Raw genomic sequence first — 27,459 nt, forward strand, 5'->3', positions numbered from 1 at the left:
CTATAACATTTCAACTATGCCTTGAGGTACAGGCTTATGGGATCAGCAGAGTAAACATTAAAAAGTCTGCCCAGGGACTTCCCTGGTGGTCCAGTGGTAAAGAATTCGCCTTCCAATGCAGGGGACGCGGGTTCGATCCCTGGTCAGGGAACTAAGATCCCACATGCTTCAGGGCAACTAAGCCCACGTGCCACAGCCACAACTACTGAGCTCGCACGCCTCAACAATAGAGCCTGCACGCGGTGTGGCAAACTACAGAGCCTACGCGCCCTGGAGCCCGCATGCCACAACTAGAGAAGAGAAAACCTGCACGCCAAAATGAAGAGCCCGCGCGCCGCAGCTAAAGATCCCGCATGCCTCAACGAAGATCCAGCGTGCCGCAGCTAAGACCTGACACAGCCAAAAAAAACCACAAAAAAACACAAAGTAATAATTTCTAAAAAAAAAAAAAAAAAAAAGTCTGGCCCAAGGACAGGACCCAAGGTCGTTTATGGCATTCTCTGAATCTCTGCAGCACTTCCTCTTCTTACCATCTGCACTGTATTGTCTGATTATGGGCCTTTTTTCTTAAATGATACTGAGAATTTTGGTTGCTGTTTAACAGTTTTGATCAGCACTGTCCAAAAAAAAGCCATAATGCAAATCACATATATAAATGTTCTAATAGACACATTGCTCATGGAGGATAATCTGCTTTATTCAAAGTCCACTGACTTAAATGTTAATCTTATCCAAAAAATACCTCCACAGAAACCCCCAGAATAGTGTTTGACCAAATAGCTGGGTACCATGGCCCAGCCAAGTTGACACATAACAACCCTCACACCCCCTTGAATTTTATCTCATCTATTTCTTTCATTGGGAACTCCAGTTAACAGGTTATAATCACTGTTATCACTTTCTCACCTTATTCTTTCATCTTAATAACGATTTAATCCTACCATTCTGACAGGTTCCCTCAGGGTCACTCATGAGCTTCTCATTGCCATATAGAATGGTAATTCTAGAACAGTGTTTCAGAAAGTGTGTCCCACAGCTTATTTTTAATAGCTTTTATACTACTAATAATAATTTTTAAAGATTCCATATATAAATACATTTGGTAAACTCTGGGTTAAACAAGTTTATTTATGATAGGTCTTATCAGGTCCCTTTAAAATATCACAGCTGGGATACAGTGAGTAGCATTTTCCAAATTTACTTTGATGTCAGAATCCTTTAAACACCTTGTGGGATTAGCTGAGAGGAACACACACTTTGGAAAACACTAATTTTACCTCATTCTGTAAGTTTTTATAATTCTTATTAGCTTATAGCACAGTTTTGACACAATATATGCACCTTTTGTTTTTATTTTTTTCCTACCTTATTCCTAAGATCTTGTCTTACTCCTTCTGGGTATAAAGTGTATCATATGTTTTCACATGTCAAGCTTCTAGAATTGGTGCTGTACACACAGGATGTGTTCACATAAGTGAGCTTTACCTTGTTGCTGATAATTTAAAACTTAGCAACTGCCTTGAACCATAGGAACTTCAGCACATTGGTCCCTAGGGGATGACACACGGCACTAGGCCATCCCACCCCTCAAATCATCCAAACTACTATTCCAGCCACTCACAAACCACACCCAGTCTTAGGTAGAAGATATGAGCTACCTTCTGCTTAGTGTTCTCAAGGTCAGTGAGCTCAGAGTGGAATCACGGGCAAAGCAGAGGTCATGCAAGAATGATCAAGCCGAGATCAAGCTGAAGATCCACTGAATTTGGTAGACATTAGAGTAAAACTCCCTTAGGCTTGTCCCCCTACCCGGTTTAAAGAAATCATGTTTTCCCTTAGCATTTAATTTCAGGACCTGTAAATATTACTGCTTTTTAGGTAAACTGTATCATCCTAAATCAATTTACTGCGGTAATAAAAGATAATTCTATTAATATAAACTGCTCCAAGGGGATGCTGATCAAGCAATGAATTTTATTTCATTTGAAATGAGGTCAGTATTTAATTTTGCAAGTTAAGTAACCTTGACTTTACTCTTGAAGGGAGCCTGAGATAGACGAAAGGAAATTTCCTTTTCATTCATGTGAGAAACAGACTTTTTTTAAAAAAACACCCATATTCATCAGTGTGACCGTTAGTCCAAGAGGAGGCAATCGGTATCTTTACCAACAAAGCACCTTCCGTTTGAAGGATTGGTACTGGCCCCCTCTGTACAGTACTGTAAAACCTGAAGGAAAAACCATAGCCAAGTGCTACTACCAGGACGAGATCGATATTTACTATACCTATTTCACAGTGAAGATACCTTTTCTGGAAAATTCCTCATAAGAAAACTGAAATTCAAGCTGCCGCTCTTTCTTCAGCCACCACTGCTCAATCCTGCCTTGTGTGAGCCTGACGTTCTCTCCCTTTTTCAACAAAAGATGTCAGAGACCAGGACGGCCATGCTGGGGATGGGGGAGGCTGCGCGGGGCAGACCGGGCTTCCATGTATCGGGACACTCGAGAGCTCCTTTAGGAAGGGAGGGGTCGGGTAGGACATGCAGCTGCGGGAGTCTGGGGGGCAGTAGGTCCCAGGGCGAGCCACAGGGAGCAGGGAGCCGCGGCATGAACCGGGAGCAGGGCCCGGAGACTCCGCCCTCCCAGCCGACAGCAACGCTTGAGAAGGCAGCCCCAGAGTACTGCTCCTTGAGGGGCGGGGTCGCCGGGTTGGGAGGTGGGGAGGTGGGAGGGCTTTGGGACCGAGAACGAGAGGACTGGCCCAAGGGATTGGAGTGGGCGTGGCAACAGCTTGGAAATGAAGAGCTGGGAGCAGTGAGCCCCTCGGGGAACTAAGATAGTAGATGTGCAAGGGGTGCGGGATGAGGGAGGAGAGGGCACGGGGAGGAAACGTACACAGTTTAGAAATTGCTGGGGAAAGAATGAGTCTTAATAATTAGGGAACACCACCAGAAGATTAGAAATAGAAATGTACAACTTCATTCCAGCAAAATAGATTTGCACTTGTCCAATGGAAGACAGGAAAAGGGGAAAATATTTTTTTTAAATGTATGGCTGGTAAAAAATAAATAAGATAAACAATGTAATATTTGGGTTAAAGACAAAATTATAAGCAAAATCCCCAAATATTTAGTGCTGAATGACATGAAACCACATGTGAAAATTTTTGCAACACAACAAGCAGTACCTAAAGAGAAATATAACTCTAAGTATATTTGAATAAAAATACAAGAAAAATAATCTCCGAAATCAGAGATTACAAAAGGCTACCAAACAGAGCAAAGAGAACAAGGAGGGACATAAGGGCAAACAAAAAAAATCAATAAAAAGAGCAAAAATATTGGGGATTATTAGTGAAACCACAGACAATCCTACTACACAGACCTCTGGCAGAATTTAAGAGAAAAACAAACAAACCATCCTAGAGAGAGAAGAGGCAAAGAAACAAAATGTGTAATAAAAAGTGGAAAATAATTACAGACACAGAAAATTTTAAGAAAAGGTAAACCAATATGAGCAACAATGTGTAACCCATGCAACCCCAGACATCTGAATAGACTACTAACCATTAAAGTAATTGAACTGGATATGGAAACATCCAAAAAAATTAAAAAGCTCAGGACTGAACAATCTTAGAGATGAGTTGAATCAAAGTTTCAAAGAACAAATGATTCCTCTTTTGTATGAATTGTTCCAAAAAATAGATGGAATGAAAACAATTCAACTACTATTTTGTAGCAACTACTATTATATAACCTTGAAATTGAACCAGATAAGGACAGTATAAGAAAAGACAGTTATAGACAATTTCTCTTATGAATACAGTGGGGCTAAAGATTTTCAGTAAAAGTTAATTATGTTGCTGTATTGTTCCATTTTAACAGGAGTTTTTAAAAAATATATTATAACTATATGGACACTATACTGTGAACTCAGTGAAGACAAAGACCAGTCCACCTTGCTTTCTATTTTAATGGCAGCACCTGGAACAGTTCCTGATAATTTGTAAGCACTCAATAAATACTGGTAGAATGAAAAAGTGAATTCCTAAGGCCCACTTTTCTGTCTAGCATGAATTTATTCAACAATCTTTAAACTTGTCTGTGGTAGGTAGAATAATGGCCCCTCAAAGATGTGCACAGGCCTGACCCTGTGAATATGTTAGGTTACATGGCAAAGGGGAATTAAGGTTGCTAATCAGCTGACTTTAAAATAGGACAGTAGGGCTTCCCTGGTGATGCAGTGGTTAAGAATCCGCCTCCCGGGCTTCCCTGGTGGCGCAGTGGTTGAGAGTCCGCCTGCTGATGCAGGGGACACGGGTTCATGCCCCGGTCCAGGAGGATCCCACATGCCGCGGAGTGGCTGGGCCCGTGAGCCATGGCCGCTGAGCCTGTGCGTCCGGAGCCTGTGCTCCTCAACGGGAGAGGCCACAGCAGGGAGAGGCTCAAGTACCGAATTAAAAAAAAAAAAAAAAAGAATCCGCCTCCCAATGCAGGGGACACAGGTTCAAGCCCTGGTCCGGGAAGATCCCACATGCCGTGGAGCAACTAAGCCCATGTGCCACAACTACTAAGCCTGCGAGCCACAACTACTGAGCCCACGTGCTGCAACTACTGAAGTCCACGTGCCTAGGGCCAATGCTCCGCAACAAGAGAAGCCACCACAATAAGAAGCCCACACACTGCAACGAAGAGTAGCCCCCGCTCACCACAACTAGAGAAAGCCCATGTGCAGCAACGAAGACCCAACACAGACAAAAATAAATAAATAAAAATAAATAGGGCTTCCCTGGTGGCGCAGTGGTTAAGAATCCACCTGCCGGTGCAGGAGACACGGGTTCGAGCCCTGGTCCAGGAAGATCCCACTTGCCATGGAGCAACTAGGCCCATGCACCACAACTACTGAGCCTATGCTGTAGAGCCCGCAAACCACAACCACTGAAGCCCGCATGCCTGGAGCCCGTGCTCCACAACAAGAGAAGCCACCGCAATGAGAAGCCTGCGCACCACAATGAAGAGTAGCCCCTGCTCTCTGCAACTAGAGAAAGCCCGCACGCAACAATAAAGTCCCAGTGCAGCCAAAAATAAATAAATAAATTAATTTTTTAAATAAATAAATAAAATTTAAAATAATAATAAAAAAATAAAATAAAATAAAATAGGACAACATCCCGGATTATCCAGATGGGCCCAATGTAAACACAGGTGTCCTTAAAAGAGGAAAGATCTTCTACAACTAAAGACAAAAAAGAAGGAACCAAAACAAGTTGGATAGGAGAGGTGGACTCATGATATAATCAAGTCCCATACTCCTGGGCAACCTACAAACTGGAGAATAATTATAGTACAGAGGTTCTCCCATAGGAGTGAGAGTTCTGAGCCCCATGCCAGGCTCCCCAGCCCAGGGATCCTGAACCAGGAAGATGAGCCCCCAGAGCATTTGGCTTTGAAGGCCAGTGGGGCTTGATTTTTGGAGACCCATAGGACTGGGGGAAAGAGAGACTAACCTCTTAAAGGGTACACACAAGATCTCACAGATCCAGGGCAAAGCAATAATTTGCTAGGAGCCTGGGCCAGACCTACCTGCTGGTCTTGGAGAGTCTCCCAGAGAGGTGGGCTGGGGTGGGGCTGGGGGATTGGACGGGTAGCAGTGGGGGGTGGGAGTGAGGGGATGGGGGTGGCTGTGGCTCACCCTGGGGCACACAGACACTGGCAGCAGCCATATTTGGCTGTGTTACACATTCTACTGTGTAACACTGATGCTGGCGGCCGCCATCTTCAGATCCTCCCTCTAGCTCATTAGAACCAAGACCTTGCCTCACCCAACAGGCTGTAGGTGCCTCTAGACATGCCCCTAGACACGGCCCTACCCACAAGAGGGCCAAGACCCAGCTTCACCCACCAGTGGACAGGCACCAGCCCTGCCCTCCAGGAAGCCTACACTAACCTCTAGACCAGCTTCAACCACCAGGGGGCAGACACTAGACCCAAGAAGACTACAATCCCACAGCCTATGGACTCAGCCTGCCCACAGTAGGCCAGACCCTACTTGGGACCAGCTGGGCCCTGGCCCTGCCCACTAGCAGGCCAATACAAGCTTCAGGACACCCTGGACCTCATACCCAACCAACAAGGTGTTGGTGGGAGGAACCAACACCTCCCCACCAGCAATCTGACAGCAGCTATGGGATCGCTGGGTGCTGAAGCCAGCTCTAGGACCCGGCTCTGCGTGCCAGTGTCCAGCACTAACCCCAGGACCTGGCTCCACCTGCCAATGGCGGGGGCAACAGCTCTGGAGTGTTCTGGACCCTGACTCTGCCCACCAGTGAGCCAGCACTAGCCCCAGGGCCCCCTAGGATTCCACAACCAGCTGCCTCATGACAAGGCCCCCCTAACCAGCAGCATCTGCACAAGGCAGGGCCTGACAATCAACAGGGTTAGGTGCCAACCAACCCTACCAGACCACCCACATAGTCAGCCCGCTACAACAGAAGGACGCATGCAGCCCTCTTAGGGGGCATCCCTAGAGCCTGGCTGATGAGAGGGGAGAGCACTGCTGGGATGCACAGGACGTCTCCTACAGAGGGCCCCTTCTCCAAGGTCAAGAAACATAACTAACCTACCACATACATCAAAATACAAATAGCAATTTAGAAAAAATGAGGCAACAGAGGAACATGTTCAAGATGAAGGAACAACATAAAACCCCAGAAAAAGAACTAAGCGAAGTGGAGATAGGCAATCTACCAGAGAAAGAGTTCAGACTAAAGGTGATGAAAGAACTCAGGAGAAGAATGGACGCACAGAGCAAGAAGTTAGAAGCTTTTAACAAAGAGTTAGAAAATATAAAGCACAACCAAACAGAGACGAAGAATACAATAACTGAAATGAAAAATACACTAGAAGGAATCAACAGTAGACTAAATGATACAGAGGAATGGATCAGTGAGCTGGAAGACAGAGTAGTGGAAACCACTGCCGCGGAACCGAAAAAAGAATGAAAAGAAAGGAAGACAGTTTAAGAGACCTCTGGGACAACATCAAGTGCACTAATATTTGCATTATTGGGGCCCCAGAAGATGAAGAGAGAGAGAAACCTTCTGAGAACATATTTGAAAACAATAGCTGAAAACTTCCCTAACCTGGGAAAGAAAAGAGTCACCCAAGTCCAGGAAGTGCAGAGTCCCATACAGTATGGGACTGTACCTCTGTACCCAGTGAGAAACACACCAAGACACACTGTAATTAAAATTACAAAAATTAAAGATAAAGAGAATATTAAAAGCAGTGAGGGGAAAGCAACAAATAACATACAAGGGAACACCCACAGGCTATCAGCTGATTTTTCAGCAGAAAATCTGCAGGCCAGAAGGGAGTGGCACGATATAGTTAAAGTGATAAAAGGGAAAAGCCTACAACAAGAATACTCTACCCATCAGGGTTCTCATTCAGATTTGATGGAGAAATCAAAAGCTTTACAGACACACAAAAGCTAAAAGAGTTTAGCACCACCAAACCAGTTTTACAACAAATGTTAAAGGAATTTCTCTAGGTGAAAAAGAAAAGGCCACAACTAGAAACAAGAAAATTACAAAATGAAAAACTCACCAGTAGAGGTGAGCTCACCAGTAAAGACAGGAAACCATCCACACACAAAGCTAGTAGGAAAGTTAGAAGTAGTAAAATCACCTATATCCACAATAAGCAGTTAAGGGATACACAAAACAATTAAATGTAAAATACAATATAAAAAAACAGTAATCAAGAGGGGAGGAAAGTACAAATGCAGAGTTTAAAAATGCATTTGAAATTAAGAGGTCAGCAACTTAAAACAATCATGTATATATAGATTGCTATATAAAAACCTCATGGTAGGGCTTCCCTGGTGGCGCAGTGGTTGACAGTCCGCCTGCCGATGCGGGGGACGCGGGTTCGTGCCCCGGTCCGGGAAGATCCCACATGCCGTGGAGCGGCTGGGCCCGTGAGCCATGGCCGCTGGGCCTGCGCGTCCGGAGCCTGTGCTCCGCAGCGGGAGAGGCCACAGCAGTGAGAGGCCCGCGTACCACAAAAATAAATAAATAAATAAATGTAGTAGTCTTAGTTAAAATAAAAAAAGAAAAAGAAAAAAAAACCTCATGGTAACCACAAACCAAAAATCTGTCGTACATATACACACAAAAAGAAAAATTAATCCAAACTTAACATTAAGATAGTCATCAAATCACAAGAGAACAAAAGAAGAAAGGTTAAAAAAAAAAAGATAGGAAGTCCTTCTCTCACCGCACTCTTCTAATAAATCCAAGTCTCTTAAAGTTCTAGACTTTGATTCAGGATTCAAGGTGTAGAATATGGCTCAGAATTAAAATTTATAGAATTTAATTCATGCAACTTTCTTCACTTGTGTCAGGCATGTTGGTGGTAGTCTTAATAGAAATGGACTACGATGCACTGGGTAGCAATAATATCACATAAAACCCTCCCAAACAAGATGGCACAATACTGATTAGCCAGATCAGAAAAAACATATTCCACGGGACAAACCAGTAGACCTACTGGTCTAAATATCACTATTTTCAAACTGCCCATCTTGTGACAGTCCATAACATTTATCAACTCTTTGAAGCCTGAAACCTTATGTATAATTTACTTATTTAATATATTATTTATTAAATAAACAATTTATTTAAAGAAAGAGAACAAAAGAAGGCACACACACACAAAAAAAACCCTACAAACTCAAAACATTTAACAAGGGGAGTCCACGTGGGCGCCGGCGCGGCAGGTAGCAGCGTGGGGTCGTCATGGCGGGGCTGCAGCAGCTCCGGGTGCAGGAAGCATTGGACCCTATGGTGAAGAGGCTGGAGAGAGAGAACATTGGAAGATGCAGGGCCTCATGTTCCAGTGCAGCACCAGCTGTTGTGAGGACAGCCAGGCCACCATGCAGCAAGTGCACCAGTGCACTGAGCGCTGCCATGCACCTCTGGCTCAAAGCCAGGCCCTGGTGACCAGCGAGTTGGAGAAGTTCCAGGACCGCCTGGAATGGTGCACTATGCATTGCAACGACAAAGCCAAAGATTCAGTAGATGTGGGGAGTAAAGAGCTTCAGGTGAAGCAGCGGCTGGAGAGTTGCGTGACCAAGTGTGTGGATGACCACATAAACCTCATCCCAGTCATGACCAAGAAGATGAAGGAGTCTCTCTCATCCATTGGGAAACAGATGTTTGCTATTGGCCATCGGGGCTGAAGGCAGGAATGTATTTAAAAAGAGGAATGGGGATTTGGGTTTTCTAAGGAAAGTTTATGAATGAGGAAATTAAGGATGGCAGCAAGTTTAAGGCCTATGTCACTTGCCTCTGGACACTGGTTCCTTTGTGTTTGAATCCTACAAAGTGAAAAAACCTGGTGCTAAAATTTGGGTCAGAGATAGCACAGGAGAGTTTTTGTGAGCCTGAATTTCATGAGCTTGAATTTCAAGTGTTTTTCCTGGCAACAGGGAGCCTCCCTTGTACCAAACCAGAGCCCTCCAAGGTACCAGACTCTCTTAGTACACAGATACCAGCAGGCTGGCAGGTTCACCTGACCTGCTTATGAGCTGGTGGAATGTGAGGAGAGGTGTTTCTATTTGTTGCCAATCTCCTGTTTACCAGAAGGATCACGACAACATTTTCCACAAACTGGAAATAAAACAAAATCCATGAGGTCACTAATTTAGAAGGGGAAAGGGGGCTTCTGGGGATTTGTTTTGCTTGGTTTTGTTTTATATACAAGGGCATGACGTTACTTTTAAGATGCAGAGTTGGGAGAGGTTGTTTGGATAAAAACTTTGAAAGAGTCCTTGCGGATATTCATTTCTGCCCTTAAAATGTGGATGCACATTTCTTAAAATTCTCACACATGACATTTTTCAGCCTGGAGACCCTGCAAAAATATAAGAAGTGCTATCATACTGGTAGGGGAAGCAAACCTTCCCTCTAACTGGCAGCCATGATGAGCCCTGAGGCTGACTGCAGCAGAGTCAGCTGAGTGAGAAGACAATCTTGCAGTGACACTCACCCTTGAAGGGAAAGGGGATTGTGATTGTGCGATACGCCAGTATTCAGGAATGAACAGCAAAAGAGGCTTTGTTAGCTGCTTAATTAAGAGTTATGAAGTACTGGCTTTGGAAAAATCTGGTTTTCATAAAACAAGTAGAATGAAAGCCTAAACCCAGTATTGCTTACTTTGCCGCCTGTAATAACAGAGCTCTGTTGAAACAATCCCTTGGCAACACAAAGGTCAAAGGAGAAAAAGTCAGCAACTCAGGGGCAAGCTGTGACTCCTTCAGAGCAAAAAGTGGGACAGCCCTCCGTTACCAAACACCACTTGTGCGACATGCACTGTTCTTGCCCCAGTTCTGGCACCTTATCGTTTTATTAAGGACCTTGTGTTTTTACCAGCTTATTACTTGATAATATGCCTGTCTGTTTGCTGCTTCAAGACTGTGATATATTTTCCTAGTGGTTTGGTTTTAAAAATAAATAAGACTTAATTTTTCTTCCAAAGAAAACAAACAAAAAAACATTTAACAAAATGTCAGTAAGAACACTGGAGGGCATTATGCTAAGTGAAATAAGTCAGACAGAGAAAGACAAATACTGCATGATGTCACTTACATGTATAATCTAAAAAATACAAAAAACTAGTGACTATAACAAAAAAGAAGCAGACTCACAGATATAGAGAACAAACTAGTGGTTACCAGTGGGTAGAGGGAAGGGGGGAAGGGCAAGATATGGGTAGAGGATTTTTTTTTTAAGTGTCTTTTTTTAAAGGAAAAAAGAGTTGGTAGTTGAGACACACTGCAGCCATAACTTTTAGATGTTTTTAGATACCAGTTTGAGGGTGAGGAGACTAACTTTTTCCCAAGGGAAGTGTAAATCTTCTATCTGAATTTGGAGGGAAAAGCCTGCTGATGCAATCTGGCCTTGGCCACAGGCAATAATACCAGTTATGCCCTCACAGCGTGATAGTGGGTGATATGCATGGAGAGAATCTGAGCTATGTTTTATGGTTTACGGTTGGGCAAATTAGGCATTTGGCAGGCAGGGGAATATTGTTTGGAACTTTGCTCAATAGGAAGCCATCATTACCAAAGCCTCGATGCCAAAGAGAAAGCTTGTTAATTCAGCTTTCCTTGATGGCTAATAACTTCTAATAGTCATTATATGGGTTACTTGGTCCTGCTGGGTCCCAGCATATAAGCTTCTTCCTGATCAAAGTTACCCCCATGGGTAGGCTGTGATTAAACGTTTTAATCTCTGTCTCCATGAAGTTCTATTACCCTAGTCCAAGAGATTGAATTGGCAATCTCTAACTTCCTCACCTTTTTTTTTTTTTTTTTTTTTTTTTTTTTTTTTGCGGTATGCGGGCCTCTCACTGTTGTGGCCTCTCCCGTTGCGGAGCACAGGCTCCGGATGCGCAGGCTCAGCGGCCATGGCTCACGGGCCCAGCCGCTCCGCGGCATATGGGATCCTCCCGGACCGGGACACGAACCCGTATCCCCTGCATCGGCAGGCGGACTCTCAACCACTGCGCCACCAGGGAGGCCCTCCTCACCTTTTTTTAAACACAAGAATATAATTTTAAGAAAACTTTTGCTTTGAAGTAATTATAGATTCACAGGAAATTGCAAAGATACTACAGAGAGGTCCCCTGGACCTTTCACTCAGTGTCCCTAAATAGTTACATCTTACATAAATATAGTACATTATCAGAACAAGGAAATTAACAATGGTTCAACTTGTGCATACATCTAATTTTTAAATTTAAAGTATACACAACATAAAATTTACCATCTTAACCATTTTTAGGTATATAGTTCAGTAGTGTTAAGTACATTCACATTGTTGTGCAACCAATCTCCAGAACTCTTTTCACCTTGCAAAACTGAAATTCTGTACCCATTAAACTCTAACTCCATAGATAGCTAGTGGGAAGCAGCCTCATAGCACAGGGAGATCAGCTCAGTGCTTTGTGACCACCTAGAAGGGTGGGATAGGGAGGGTGGGAGGGAGACACAAGAGGGAGGAGATATGGGGATATATGTATATGTATAGCTGATTCACTTTGTTATACAGCAGAAACTAACACACCATTGTAAAGCAATTATACTCCAATAAAGATGTTTAAAAACAAAACAAAACAAACAAACAAAACCCTAACTCCCCATTCCTCCCTCCCCACAGCCTCTGGGAACCAACCTTGTACTTTCTGTTTCTATAAATTGTATAGATGACTTATGTAAGTAGAATCAGACAGTATTTGTCTTTTTGTGACTGTTTTAATCACTTAGCATAATGTTCCCAAGGTTCATCCATGCTGTACCACGTATCAGAATGTATTTCCTTTTTAAGGCTGAATAATATTCCATTGCACATACATACGCCATTTTGTTTATCTATTAATCTGCTGATGGGCACTTGGGTTGCTTCCACCTTTGGCTATTGTGAGTAATATTGCTATGAACATGGGTGTACAAATATCTTTGAGACCCTAATTTCAACTACTCTGGGTACTGTTAGGAGCTGAATTGTGTCCCTCTTAAATTCATGTTAAAGTCCTAACCCCCAGAATATCAGAATGTGACTGTATTTGAAGATAATTCCTTTTAAGAGGTAAGTTAAAAGTGAAATCTGGGGCTTCCCTGGTGGCACAGTGGTTGAGAGTCCGCCTGCCGATGCAGGGGACACGGATTCGTGCCCTGGTCCGGGAGGATCCCACATGCCGCGGAGCGGCTAGGCCCGTGAGCCATGGCCGCTGAGCCTGCACGTCCGGAGCCTGTGCTCCGCAATGGGAGAGGCCACAACAGTGAGAGGCCCGTGCACCGCAAAAAAAAAAAAAAAAAAAAAAAAAGTGAAATCTATTCCAATCTGGCTGGTTTCCTTATAAAAAGGAACTTTGGACACACTGAGAGACATTTTCTGAAATGTATACTTTTTAGTATGGTCTTAATATTTTTCATTCTTTTTTCTTAAAATTGCCTACAATATTCTTTGAAGTTGCAGTTTACAATAAGTACATTTAGATTGTTGACATCTTCAATTGCTTCTTCCTCATAGACCATAATATTTTCAATTGAGAAACTACTTTCTCTGCAAGTGCTGAGGTACTTGGTAATTTGGGGCAAATTCTAAGTGGAGGATATTCTAAAATCTAACACTGTTTTTGTTGTGAAATGTGTAAAATTTCAGCACAATATTTTCACTGGTACTGTCCCTTTGTTATCGATCCTAGTGCCTTAAGCAACAAAAAGGATTTATAAGACAAAATGTGTCCAGTAAATGGTCTCTATAATTCTTTAGAAAATTTTGCCAGATTTAAATGCTGCAAAACCATTGGTTGTTCTCGTTCATTCCATTCAGATAAAAAAATGTAAAAGTTCTTCTTACAAGTCCAGATGCTCCAAAGCTCAGTTAGAGAATTTAAAAGTTACATCTACATTGTTTGAGCTCTCAGCATTCAATTTGTTTAGTTCCTTCCTTGTGCTTGAAGGGATAAAATTCAGTGTCTTCCTGTTTGGAAGTTTTCTTTTCAATAATTGCAATTCACTGAAAACTACAAAAGCTGAAGTTTTTAGCACTCTACTCATTGAATATTTAGATTAACAATTTCCAATTGATTTTGAGCAAAGTGAAACCAAAATTTAGAGAACTTGTTATAAAAATGTTTGATACCATTGCAAGATACCTAGAATGATTTAAAAAGTAGTACTTCAAAGTACTACTCAAAAATATTAAAATTCAAATGATGATATATAGTAAAAGTAGAATGTAACCATTGGAAAACTGTGATTTTTTTTGTGTGTGTGGTATGCGGGCCTCTCACTGATGTGGCCTCTCCCATTGTGGAGCACAGGCCTAGCGGCCATGGCTCACAGGCCTATCCGCTCCGCTGCATGTGGGATCTTCCCGGACTGGGGCATGAACCCGTGTCCCCTGCATCGGCAGGTGGATTCTCAACCACTGTGCCACCAGGGAAGCCCAAAACTGTGAATTTTTTATTCAACATCAGTTGTGCTACAATTTTGTAATTCAGGTACTTTAACTGGGTATATATAAATATTTGTTAAATTTTTTTTTTTTTTTTTGCTTTACTCGGGCCTCTCACTGTTGTGGCCTCTCCCATTGCGGAGCACAGGCTCCGGATGCGCAGGCTCAGTGGCCATGGCTCACGGGCCCAGCTGCTCTGCGGCATGTGGGATCTTCCCGGACCGGGACACGAACCCGTATCTCCTGCATTGGCAGGCGGACTCTCAACCACTGCGCCACCAGGGAAGCCCCTGTTAAATTTTTTTTTAACATCTTTACTGGAGTATAATTGCTTTACAATGGTGTGTTAGTTTCTGCTGTATATCAAAGTGAATCAGCTATACATATACATATATCCCCATATCTCCTCCCTCTTGTGTCTCCCTCCCACCCTCCCTATCCCACCCTTCTAGGTGGTCACAAAGCACTGAGCTGATCTCCCTGTGCTATGTGGCTGCTTCCCACTAGCTATCTATTTTACAGTTGGTAGTGTAGATATGTCCATGCCACTCTCTCACTTCGTCCCCGCTTCCCCTTCCCCATCCCCGTGTCCTCAAGTCCATTCTCTACGTCTGCATCTTTATTCCTGTCCTGCCTGCCCCTAGGTTCTTCAGAACCATTTTTTTTTAGATTCTATATAATATTTGTTAAATTTGATAACTGTTTTATTAGTAAGATTTCTCAGCTTGTTTGAACACGTTATGAACTAGTTTTGAACTATAGCCAATTCTTTGTATATTTCTACTCTGGAGGTTTTGTAATTTATTGAGAACTTTGTTTTTATCACAATACTGTACCCTCCAATATTTTCATTTTCATAGCAAAGTTGAATTTTTAAACTGAATTTATAGTATCATTCACAAAAATGGGGTCAGATATTTCAGTTTTGACATAATTAACTCCTAAATGCTTTACTTCAATTACACGAGTTGGAGGAAAAATTGAACTACTTTTGGAATTATTTCAATTGATTTTCTATGTGAAGCGTCTTATGACACTGGTATGAAGTTGTCATTATTTTGCACTATTTACAATAGCCAAGGCATGGAACAACCTAAGTGTCCATCGACAAATGAATGGATAAAGACGATGTGATACACACACACACACACACGCACACACACACACACACACAATGGAATATTACTCATCCATAAAAAAGAATGAAATAATGCCATTTGCGTCAACATGGATGGACCTAGAGATTATCATACTAAATCAAGGAAGTAGGAAGACAAATACCATATGATATCACTTACATGTGGAATCTAAAATATGATACAAATGAACTTATTTACAAAACAGAAATAGACTCACAGACATAGAAAACAAACTTATGGTTACCAAAGAGGAAGGGGGGGCGGGGGAGAAATAAATTAGGAGTTTGATATTAACATATACAAACTACTATATATAAAATAAACAAGGACCTACTGTATAGCACAGGGAACTATGTAATAACCTATAATGGGAAGTAATCTGAAAAAGGATAGATGCATAGATAGATGTATAACTGATTCACTTTGCCGTATACCTGAAACATTGTAAATCAACTATATTTCAATTTTTTAAAATTGACATTATTTTAATTATATACAAAATTCTTTTGCTAATGGAGCCAACACACTAACAGCTATTGGTACATGTTAGTGTACATGTAAGAAAGTTGGACTCAATATGCGCAAAAGTAATTTAGAAGTAGATACACGTGACCTGAATGAAAGTTATGCTTCACATAGTGATGTGAAAATGCACCTTTTGCTGCTGCGTGTGTTAAATCATTGTCTTCAGGCATGACGTTCTTAAATAACAACTAACTTTTCAAGTGCATGCTGATGCCTTTTCAGCAGATTTGAATTTTCTGGCTTTTTTTTTTTTTCATATTCTGGTTTTCATGTTAAGAGATTGAATGGACAAACAGACTATGGCTATACCATATATGACAACAGAACTCTTGCCCACAACCTCTGCAGCAATCAGCCCAGAACTGCCAGGACTCAGTCAATGGCTGCCAGCTTCCTCATTTTTGCCTCGATTTCCAACTCAGGACCAACCAAAGAAAGCCAAATATACTTCCCAAGCTAAACGTGTAAGATATACTGCTTCTAGTTAGCATGCCTCCATCTTCCCCATGTCAACAGTTTCCAATCCAAGCATATCTGAAAATATTTTTTCAATACAGAACTTTCCCACCCTCCTATCTGCCTTTGGGTTTCTGCCAAAGGCAAGTGATGGTGGCTTCCCTGCTATATAGCAACCACTGAATAAATAGCCTTTGTGCTCATGTGGATGGTCTTCATCCATTTCCACAGTGTGGTCACTGATGTCATGGTGGATGAAATTACCAGTGGTGGATGGTAAATGTTGATAACATTTTATGCAAGTTACATATTCTTCATTAACTTTACTGAGAAACAGAAATTCAGTACTTAACTTTTAGTCCTGGTTACTGCTATACAAATCCTTTTCTATCAACCTTTGAATTCTATGAATGATTTTTCACCTAATAGTAAAATTTTCTTCCTAGTATTGAATGGTACCTACTAATTTCTCTAAACATTGATAAGTGGTCACAGCAGAACCTGAAGAATCTGTCTCGTTATGTAACATGGCAAGAAAATTCCTATTTCATGCTTTGACGACTCATCAAGGAAAGACAACTGCTTGGAATAAAGAGCCCTCACAGACAAATGCATTAATACAATGGCTATGAGCAGTAATATACAGGTGGTAAAGGTAGTGTGGATGACAAAAAATACAGATTTACATTCTCTGTTATCATTTAGAAACGCTTTTTGAAGACTCTCGCGTTGTCTGGATTTTTGCCAAGGGAAAACATGTAACAGAAAAATAAAAACCCACTATCTTTAAACATCAGTATTTTTGTTTCACTAACAGGTCATCAAAACAGAACCCACTTGGGCTTCCCTGGTGGCGCAGTGGTTGAGAGTCCGCCTGCCGATGCAGGGGACACGGGTTCGTGCCCCAGTCCGGGAGGATCCCACATGCCGCAGAGCGGCTGAGCCCGTGAGCCATGGCTGCTGAGCCTGCGCGTCCGGAGCCTGTGCTCCACAACGGGAGAGGCCACAGCAGTGAGAGGCCCGTGTACCGCAAAAAAAAAAAAAAAAAAAAAAAAAAAAAACACAACAGAACCCACTTGTACTGGCAGAAGTGTTCAGATTTCTACTCCTGGTGGTAGACAACAGATGCCACTCACTCAGCACTAACCATTCCCAGCTCTGGCCTCAGCACAGAAGACATATTCCCTGTCAATTCCGATTTGTGTAAGAATGTCGTTAGCCGGATGTACAGGCATGTACTTGCTCCCACGGAATTTCCATAACATCTCTATATTCTCACTCTTAAATAAGAGCTTTATTTCAGATTCATACAGGCTTTTTTGTGGTTTTTTGTGACATTTTCCTCCTGCTCCCCAAGGATGAAATTGACAAGAAGGTAACTTTTTTTTTTTAATCTCAATTGGCTCATTTAGGCAACAAGTTCACATGCTAATGAGAATAGAAGGTGAGTTTTTTAGAGAGGAGGGTTGAGAGAAGGATTTTATGATTGACAAACAACTGGACTTTTCCATTGAAAACAAATGTTCTTCTCCTTTCAAGTTATGTTAGAGGATTCTGGTTTTCATACTGCTTTAAACCAGGGTTTAGCTGAGATAGGATTTTGTTGTTCCAAAATCAGATCATTTTAGGGCCACCTGAAATTGCTGAAGTCATCCAGGTAATTGCACTAACATGAGTCTAAATTTAAATGGTACCTTTAGTCACTCATCATTATAATAGTGACCAGATGCAGTACAGAGTGATGGAAAAACCTAAAGAAGAAGCTAGAGGCAGGCCATCTATGTGGTTTTCTATGTTCCTGCTTTCTCTGTCTTTAGAGGTATATGCCTTACTGGATGAGTCTGTGAGGAATGGAAACAACTGATTTCCCCTCCAGTTGTTACCTGTTGTATTTTCCCATTTAACTGAATTAATCATTTTCATGGAAACCTTCATTTAAAAAAGTTTCAAAACAGACTTGCTTGCATGATTTTAATGTAATGAAAAAATTCAAAGTTATTTTCTTCAGATACTTTCACTTTCTTCTGTCTGCAAGCTCCAAGTGGAGCTGTATTCATTTATTCATTCAATAAATATTTCTTGCGTATGTACAATATGCCAAGCGCTGTTTTAGGTAAAGATGACAGATTTGTAAGAATCATGTTAGATGTCTCAGCTCTAGCAACTGTCTAAATATTCAATCCCATGTTATTTAATGACCGCATTTAAACTTCCCCCACCTCTGCACTGTGCAACTCACCTCCTCCTCCTTTGTGAATACCACTGGGGTAGGCTGAATAATGGCCCCCGAAGATGTCCTTGTCCTATTCCTCAGAATCTGTGAATGTTACTTTAAATGGCAAAAGGGACTTTGCGGATAATTACATTAAGGATCTTGAGTTGAGGAGATTATCCTGGATTATCTGGGTGGGCCTTAAATGCAATCACAGCATTCTAATAAAAGAAAGGGGGCAAATTTGACTACAGAAGCAGAGATTAGAGAGATGTGGCCACAAGCCAAAGAATGCACACAGCCACCAGAAGCTGGAAGAGACAAGGAACAGATTCTACCCCAGAGCTTCCAAAAGCAACCGGCCCTGTCAACATCTTGATTTTAGCCTTGTAAAGACTCATTTTGGACTTCTGGCCTCTGATGTAGTAAAGAATAAATATCTTTGTATTAAGCCATTAAGTCTGTGGTAACTTGTTAAAGCACCAGTAAGAAACTAATACACGTACAGGCCTAGGTTTTGAGTATAATTGTACTTTATAGAAGTGGAGTCTAGGATGTATCTAAAAGCACTAATGTCATCCATGAGATAGCAGTTTTGCAAACTTCCCCCATTGACTAGAAAAAAGGAAAATTTCTTCTTTACGGTTCCCCAAATCTACTGAGAAGGCAATACAATGTGAGACGGCACACTGGGGACGGACAGGCTTTTTCAGAATTTGTCAAATTTGAAGCGCGCATAATATACCTGCATGGATTTGTTGTCAGGATTTGTCCCAGATGCTAACAAATGAAAGATAAAGCATCTAAATCAATAACCTCAGGGCTTCTGTTGAGCTGCACCTCACAGGCCTGCAAGCCCTGTACTTCTCCAGACTCAAGGCAGAAGGGAGAGCTGGGGTCAGCGACAGAGAAACCAGTGGTTTAGTGGACGGGGGTTGGGGTGGGGTGGGGGGTTGCTTACCTGCCTCAAACGACGTCCCCGAGAGACCCGCCACCGTGCGCGCAGGTAGCGGCCATCTTTGCTCCCAGAGGGTGGGGGGAGGTTGCCTGTTATAGGCGGAGTTGACGTCAGCTTGGCTCATCGGTTACCAGGGAAACTAGCAGAGGAGCCTGCCCCTCACCACGCCTTTGATAAGCTCTCCAGGTGTAGAGACTCTGATCTAAAGATTAGAACAATCACTAGCTGGGGCCTGGGGCAAGTGGGTAGGAAGGTCAATCAGGTGAGTTGGGTGTAGGTGAAGCAGACATTGGTGGAGCAGGGGATAGACTGACAGCAAGAGTACAGCCATCTTGAGAGGCCTGATCATACAGCTTCTCACATAATACTAGCTTTAGGCAATTTCACCAATTCAGCTAGACTGTGGAAAAACATCTTTTGCACTGAACAAAATAAAAAAGTTTGGAATGTTTCACTAAGTATCGTGAACTATGTTTGGCAAAATTGTGAGGAATTTAGAAAATAGCTGACCTCTTGGGGCTGATACCATGAATCTGAACATTACTGATGGAAGAAGCCATGCTGGGAATGCCATCCTCCTGTGTGGCCGCCTAGGTAGGTGCCTGCATATGCAGGTACCTCTTAGAAGTAAATGTACAAAATCTAAAGGCTGGTGCACACCTACACTGGTGACACAAGTGATGGTATTTAAAAGCATCACTGAAACCCAGTCTTGGTTTTGTTACCCACAAGGGACCCTGGACTTATTAATCAATAGAAATTCATAAGAGGCCAGACAAGGAATTCAGGCAAGGCTTTATTGGGACTCGTGCTGTAGCATGAAGGAGTGAAAACAAGGAACAGGTGCCCTTGCTCGCTCCCTGAAGGGGGTCCACCTGGTTCTTTAATGTGATGAGGGTGGGGGCAGATAGGTGGGTTGGTCCAGAGGGGTGGCTTAGGTAGTCCGCCTACCCCCTTGGTGGTGCTGTGAGCAGGGATCATTCGCAGTACCCGGCTTTTGTTCCTGGCTCCTCAGAAGTGTCAGTTGGGTTTTGGCCTTTTTGTATCTCGTTGTTCATAATTTGCCCCAACTGTGCATGCAGGCAGTTATTTTTAGTCCCTTATAGTTTCTTTGTATTCTGTTGCTGCAGGAGACATTTGCCCAGGTGGAGGCACTCCAGTAAAGGGTCCCAGGTCCCAGGTCCGAGCCTATCTCAGTTTGAACATCATTTGCCCAGAATTGTAGCAGGGTTAATGAAGAAGCTTCTTCTGTCATTTTCCTTTACTCTGTACATCAAGGGTAAATGCCTTTGGAATACTTTAGAGAATTAACCACGGAGACCTCACAAAATGACTAGTACATTTTGAAGAGAGTATATTAATTACATAAATATAAATGTACTTTATTCCACATGGGGGAAAAAAGACTAGAGGAAGTTTTTGTTTTGTTTTTTTTATGCGGGCCTCTCACTGTTGTGGCCTGTCCCGTTGCGGAGCACAGGCTCCGGACGCGCAGGCTCAGCGGCCATGACTCACGGGCCCAGCCGCTGCGTGGCATGTGGGATCTTCCCGGACCGGGGCACAAACCCGTGTCCCCTGCATCAGCAGGCGGACTCTCAACCACTGCACCACCAGGGAAGCCCCTTCCTACACTTCTTTATAAGAAATTAGAGACTTGGAGCTCAAGACTGATAAATCCTCTACTTACAATGCATACAAAGACCAGGATACACTATTACTACTTTATTGGAAGTGCTTTCACTTGTGAAAGAAAATATTCCCTATGAAAACTCTCTTTCTGAAGGGAGAACTTGGATGAGCGAAAGCTAATCCCTAGGGGCTTTCCCCAGAGACCAGCCATGGAAAACCCTGATCTGTGCGATACTGGGTTTCCTGCAGTCCTCATGAACTACAGCTTTACTCCTATAATCTAGAAACAAACAGAAAACTGAAACCAGCTTTCTGAGTCTCTTAATATAAATATGTTCAAAATTTTGGTGTTTGATTTGAAAACAGTTTCTACATTGTTATTACATGAAAAAAGAGAGCTTGAAATGTAGTCAGAATAAGCACTCAATCTTCTTTACATGCTACTTGAAGTCTCGCTAGAGGTAAAAACATTTACTACTTCCGTGGAAAGGTCATTAGAACATACTATTCATAAAAAACAAGCCTCTTCATATAGTTTATTTCAAATTTCGTGTTTTCTGTGCTCTTACAAATGTAACATTCTAGTATACAACATGCATTGAAGAGTACAACTCTTATTTTGAGGTGGCACAGAATCGACAATTTTTTTCAGTGAATAATTACTCTTTCATTAGGAAATTTAACTACAAGCTATTTTTCTGTAGATAGTTGCCTGAAATTCTATCACTAATATATGATAAAATTTAATTTTTCTATCTCAAAATGACCATATGCAAATGAACACTACATGACTAATGCCCTTTATATCTTCAATTATAAGCAGAGTAATTTCACAGTGAAGTTTTTTCCAATGAAAAGTTTAAAATATATTATTTTCAGTGAAGAAGCTGATCTGGATAAAAGAATTTGCAGCTAGACCTCATTATAAAAATATCAGTCAGGTGATCAAAGCATGTTTTGCCACAGAATTTCCCTGTGGCTTCCACCTGACAGGCCCCATTAGCCAATTAAAAAAATCCTCTTAGGAAGCGGGGTGGGGGAGGGAAGGATTGGGAGTGTGGGATTAGCAGATGCAAACTATTATGTATAGGATGGCTAAACAACAAGATCCTACTGTATAGCACAGGGAATTTTATTCAATATCCTGTGATAAACCATAATGGACAAGAATATGAAAAAATATATATGTTTAACTGAGTCACTTTGCTGTACAGCAGAAGTTAAACACAACATTGTACATCAACTATACTTCAATAAAATTAAAAAAATAGGGGCTTCCCTGGTGGCGCAGTGGTTGAGAGTCCGTCTGCCGATGCAGGGGACGCGGGTTCGTGCCCCGGTCCAGGAAGATCCCACATGCCGCGGAGCGGCTGGGCCCATGAGCCATGGCCGCTGAGCCTGCGTGTCCGGAGCCTGTGCTCCGCAACGGGAGAGGCCACAACAGTGAGAGGACTGCGTACCGAAAATAAATAAATAAATAAATAAATAAAAATAAATAGGGCATTCCTTGGTGGTCCAGTGGTTAGGGCTCTGCGCTCCCACTGTAGGGGGCATGGGGTCAATCCCTGGTCAGGGAACTAAAATCCCACATGCCATGCAGCGCCGCCAAAGAAAATTAAAAACAAAACAAAACTCCCCTTGGAGACATAGACCAGGTGTAAATGGGAGTGGAAGGTGGGGCAGGGGAGGTTGACCCTTGGCTTTGAAGAGTAAATTCTGGTTGCGTGGGCTGGTTAGATGCCTCCAGAACACACTTGTAGAGCTCTGGATTAACACAGTCTCACCTTGTAGGTTTCAGAGTTCTGCCCTCCCCACTCTTCACCTTCATATGACAGCCCTGGCAAAGGGACAGAAGTCACAAAAGTGAGGAGAAGCCACACATGGCAGAGTGAGTCACAAGTTACTGAGCTCTAGGCAGTTTCCGGTTCTTGAATTAGACTTTCTTGGCGACTACCTGAATGTCACTATGAGAAAAACAACAAACAGGGGCGAGGGAGTGGGAGGTTAGGCCAGCGCACCCTCATTGGAGGGTCCCCATCAGCCGCAAGATTCCCTGGGGGCTGAGGGTGCTTGTTAAAATGCGGATTCTTGGTCCACACCCTAGATGTATGGACTCAGAGTCTTTCGAGGGAAGGTCAGGAATCTGCGTGTAAACCAACATCCAAGATAATAACTTGGCCCCCTGGGATTGATCCATCCACCCGCCCCCAAGGAGCATGATCCCCGCCCCACTTAGAGAACCTACTCTTCTTTCCTAGATTCCGTTTCTCTTTTATTCATTCTTGCCTTTTCTCTTCATTCGCATTTAATGTCAATCATCCTGTATTTGACAGTCTCTGGGAAGGTTTGACTTTTGAGCAACAGGCTTTGGGGGGCAGGATATAAAGAATAAGCTTTTAACTTGCACAGTAGCCTACGGCAGGAAGTTCACTGGATTCCAGGTACTTCACTGCCATTTCTTTTTCAAAATTAGGTTTAGCAACTTTATTTCCAGATGGGGAGTGAGATTTTAAGAGATGGAAAAGCAGCCTTCCTGAGTACTGGAAGTTTCAAATGTTTGTGACCTAAAAGTGGGGCTGGGGAGGCCAACAATACCTAACAGCGTAGGCTACTTCCCTTCTCTTCCTCATCAACATGACGTTATTTCAAGAGCCATCATTCTGGATTCCCACGGCTTTGTCAGGTATTCTTTCATTACAAACAAGAGAAAACCACTTCCCAGGGCTTCCTCAGCACTGCCGGCAAGTTCAGTGTTACCATTATTTTGGACCCCTCAAAGATGGAAATGAATTAATTAACTTACATGGCTATTTTGATGTGAAAAATAGTTCATTCTTTTCTAAGTATTTCAAATCTGAAGTTTTTACTGGGTTACCAAACCTAGGACTTAATGAGCATCTCTTGCAATATATTATTATTTGATGGTGGATACTGGGGTAGGGGCATGGGAGGGGCTTGGAGGCATACTTCTACCATATGCATACAGCCTTCTAGAAAAATCCCATATGCAATTAATACAAGAAAATACACAGATTTTGAAAAGTGATGAAAGCTGATCAATGATTGCCTCGGGGTGAAGCATGGGGAGGGGGAGGAGAGAAGGATTAGAAAGGGGCAGAGGAAATGATCGGTGATGATGGATATGTCCACTGTTGTAATTGTGGTGCTGGTGTCAAGAGTATATGCATATGTCAAAAGGTATCACATTGTACAGTTCAGATATGTAAAGTTTATTGTATGTCAGTGACACCTCAATAAGACTTTTAAAATAAGCTTGAAATGACTGAAAAAAAAGTTTCTAGCAGCCACATTATTTCCTAAAGAAATAACTGAATGAAGATAATTAAAGGGGGTGGGGAATTGCTACCTAGGATAAAAGGAGTGATAGTTTTAGCATTAGTCTGTCTTTAACAGTGTTAAGTTGTGTTTACCCCATTAACTAAGAGTAAGAAGAAACAGGAACAGCTCAAATAGGATTATACTTTGCTTTATGAAAACTTGATATTCCTCTTTCCAAAACTGCCCTAAATTATATTTAGAAGGAAGAAATGACAGAAAAAATTTTTTTTGCAGAAAATAAAAGCATTCCTTTTTCATGTTTTTCCCTACCAATCTGGAGATACCGAGGAAACTAATAATACATAATTATGGGGTAATTTTAAATCCATGAACATTTAATAGTGTTCCACAGAGCTAAATGCAGTGGTTCTAATATTGATATACTACCCTGCAACTGTGCATAAATGTTGCATATTTTATAAACACTCAATGACATAGTGCAAAAGAACAGACACATGTATCTCTGCCCCTCACCATTTCAGGACCAGAGGGAAAGAGAAAATGAATCAAGTAAGATAGTTGTTTTGGAAAACAAAAGTATGCATATGACTGACAGGCCTGTAAGCTGGAAATGATGGGGTATTTTAAGTAACCCATGAGAAATAATGACTTAATTTTTTAAAAAGCCAATTAAAAACCAGCAAAATCTGAGAGTAAATTTGCACCCTGGGTAGCAGCATACTGCCACCTGTAAGCTGCCTTAATCGTGGGGCTCATTTGCTTAAGATGTTGGGAATGCTGACTCAGCACAGCAACTTTTGAAAAATTCATTCTTCTTTAGATATCACTTTGTAAAAATTAAAGCTAGTCCTTTCTTAAACAATTTGCTATTTTCTCTAATAGCGAAGGCTGCAGCAAAGGTTTAACAATTCAGTCACAAATGTATGTTCTTATAATTATGTATTAAAGTCAGGTTTAACAGAATGTTTCATGTGATACATATTTTAGATGTATCAATTTCACAAAAGAAATTCAATTAAAACTTAGAGAATCTAATCCTAGTTTGATAAGCACTATTTCTAAATGACTGGGAAGCTTTTTGGAAAAAAAAAAAAAAAACCCAAACATTTTAATCCTAGCTCCAGTGACATTTTTTCCATCTCTCCTCCAAAAGAATATTTCTAGAGCACAAAATAGATTCATAATTGTTTAATTAGATACACTTTATATATCCTGAATATAATGGTTCCCATAGAAATAAATATTTTGTACACAAACTTTATTTACTTTGCCACAGTCATAATATACCAACTCAGTCAAGTGCAAACATTTATTACAACCCCTGGTGTGTGAGGAGTTCTGCTCCCACACTTCACTATCTGGATGACAGAGAACAAGATTAGACAAAATGGATAATCCACAAGGTACTAACAAAATGCACATTCGATTATGATTATAAACCCTTCTCCAGCCAAGGCTGTAATCAGAACTAAGCAAAACAGTCGGATCAGTTTCCTCTTTAACTCCGCCCTCCAGTGCTCCTTGGGGGCAGGACCTAACGTAATGATTGATTAGTGGAATCGCTAAAAGTCCTGGGGCCAGAATGAGGAAGAGCAGCAAAGGTTTAGAAAATCGACAACGTGGCATCCCTTGTGTGAAAAACTCCTTGGTTTCTCTTACCAAAATACATTTGGTAGTTCTTATGTCACATATAATTGATATGTAATATTAAAAGGTATCTCAAATGAGGTTTATTTTTACGACTGCCTGGAATTTAAAGTAACCCATGAAAAATAATGACTTAATTAAACAACCCGATAAAATCTGAGAGTAAATTTGCACCCTGGGTAGCAGCATATGGAAGCAAAATAATTAGTTTGAGGTCGGCCTCTATGCATGCTGGTGTGTGCCATCGAGCTGTTCTGCCTAGCCACAACCATAGGACCATCATCACTTACTGCTTTCCTTAATGACCAGCTCAAAAACATGAAGGAGCTTACAGTAAATCACAGGGGAGGTATAAAGATATATTAAGTCCACTTCTATCCTAGATTGCTTAAGGGGAAAAAAAAAAATGCCCCTGAAATAAAAAGGTTTATATAAAATTCTAAGAAATAAGTCATGTTTTATCAAGAATGACCTAATATCTATCCTTTTGCTGTTTAAACTAGTTTCAAAAGCCCCCAAATTATGCAGATGAAAATTCCAAACAGAATAAGTGTCACAATTCTGTAGCCATCAAATAAAAAAAAAGTGACAAAGAAATAGGGGATGGGGCCATTACATTGGTGTGAATGTTTGATGGGGAGATTTGTGAATCAGGTATTATAGGAGCGTTACCTAAAACTTAATTGCTCACTTGAACTGGAATTCTAATCGGGATATCAGAATCTCAAAATAAATTATAAATCTGGGATATTATAAAGAATGTGGTGATTTTAATTAATTTAACATTCTTCTCATTCTCATCGTGAAATCCTAGTCAGAGTTTCAGGTTAGCTCTGACCAACATTCACCTACCTGATTTGTATGTTTAACTTATTAGGTAGTAAAGGTCCATTCTACTAGTTATTCTCTTTCGTAATTAAAACTCACTGTGAGGTACAGTAGTTGCTTCCCTCCTGGGTCCTCTTCCAGCTGCCTGATTGATATTCTCGTTGGTCACCTGGTGCCTTACCTTCCTACTTGTGGTGTCTTCCTATTTGTAGTATCCTTATTTGCAGAATTCTTTCCTTATCTTTAGGCTAAAATCTGGACACTCTTCAGGGAAGTGCTAGTAAATACAGACAAGAAGGACTGTAAATAGTTTCTAAAGTTTTACCAATCACGGGAGAACATACTTCTCTGAGGAAGTCAACGAAATTCTAATTAAATTCTAATTAAAATTAAAGGCATATATCTCAGGATGCAGATAAAAGAACGTCAAGATGAATGAGCAGGAAAAGAATTGATAATAAGGGAAATTTTACTACTATGGGGGAAGGCACCCAAAACTTAAAATAGGAATTAAAGACATTGAGACACCGAGGGAGGGTGTTGCTTACATGCTCAGAGCTAGTGATGGATTAGGGAGTTTGCTTGACAATGAAATTTCATTCTAAACCAGTGCATGCTGTACACATAACGTATGGACTAAGATAAAAGGAGGAATGAGTTTCAGGATAACTAAAACTTGCTCCACCTAGTGGAGACTTCAGAGTTTTCCCTTATGCTCTCAGCAGTCTTGGTTTGATAGT

General features: G+C 41.6%; 1 pseudogene across 1 annotated transcript; it reads left to right on the forward strand.

Annotated features, from left to right (window-relative positions):
* The first annotated feature begins 8,799 nt into the window (after window positions 1-8,799).
* On the forward strand, window positions 8,800-9,306 carry LOC308621925 (protein FAM136A-like; annotated as a pseudogene). Its single transcript has one exon. The product of its transcript is annotated as a protein FAM136A-like (transcript).
* The last annotated feature ends 18,153 nt before the right edge of the window (window positions 9,307-27,459 follow it).

Source organism: Mesoplodon bidens (genome assembly GCF_964165515.1).
Source record: "Mesoplodon bidens genome assembly, chromosome: 8".
NCBI classification, from domain to species: domain Eukaryota; kingdom Metazoa; phylum Chordata; class Mammalia; order Artiodactyla; family Ziphiidae; genus Mesoplodon; species Mesoplodon bidens.